Here is a 1,081-nt window from a genome sequence, read left to right as displayed (position 1 = left end):
GGTTAGGTCCCAGGAGGTTCCAGGCGCCGATCCCAAAGCAGGGCAGTGGTCTCCCCGAAGGGCTGAGTTGAGGGCACAAGGGACCGTGCCGGTCAGGGTCCCTCTTTGGCTGTCAAGGCCACACACGTCGATAAGCCCCTGGTCGAGGAGACCTCCGGAATCCTCTCGGGAGCTGCAGCCGGGCCTGGGAAACGACATGGTGAGATTCCAAGTTCCATGCCGAGTCAGCCTGCACTGCTTCTGGACCCCAGGCGCGTGATGCTGTCCGACCTTGGAATTGGGTCCCCATGAGGAGAGAGCTTTAGCTAGGGTTAGGGTTCGGTCCAGGGACGTCGCCAGGGCCGAAGCGACTCTGGTCTCGTGATCTCCCTCGAGGGCTGAAGTGAGGGCCCATGCCAGGAGGCGGCTCAAATGCAGGATTAGGTGTCGAGGCAGGCTTAGGTTTCGGTGGAGGGTCCTGGTTCGGGGTAGGGTTAGGGTTAGGGTTAGGTCCCAGGAGGTTCCAGGCGCTGAACTCACAGCAGGGCAGTGGTCTCCCCGAAGGGCTGAGTTGAGGGCACAAGGGACGGTGCCGGTCAGGGTCCCTCTTTGGCTGCCAAGACCACACATGGCAATAAGCCCCTGGTCGAGGAGGCCTCCGGAATCCTCTCAGGAGCTGCAGCCGGGCCTGGGAAACGACATGGTGAGCTTCCAGGTTCCTTGGCAAGTCAGCCTGCCCCGCTTCTGGACCCCAGGCTCGTGATGCTGTCCTACCTTGGAATTGGGTCCCCATGCTGAGAGAGCCTTATCTAGGGTTAGGGTTCAGTCCAGGGACGTCACCAGGGCCGAAGTGACTCCGGTCTGCTGATCTCCTTCGAGGCCTGAAATGAGGGCCCATGCCAGACGGCAGCTCAAATGCAGGAATAGGGATCGAGCCTGGCTTAGGTTTCGGTGGAGGGTCCTTTTTCTGGGTAGGGTTAGGGTTAGGGTTAGGTCCCAGGAGGTTCCAGGCGCCGAAGCCACAGCCGGGCAGTGGTCTTCCCGAAGGGCTGAGTTGAGGGCACAAGGGACCGTGCCGGTCAGGGACCCTCTTTGGCTGTCA

This window comes from Prionailurus viverrinus, unplaced genomic scaffold (genome assembly GCF_022837055.1).
Source record: "Prionailurus viverrinus isolate Anna unplaced genomic scaffold, UM_Priviv_1.0 scaffold_56, whole genome shotgun sequence".
In the NCBI taxonomy this organism is placed as follows: domain Eukaryota; kingdom Metazoa; phylum Chordata; class Mammalia; order Carnivora; family Felidae; genus Prionailurus; species Prionailurus viverrinus.
This window is presented reverse-complemented; position numbering follows the sequence as displayed.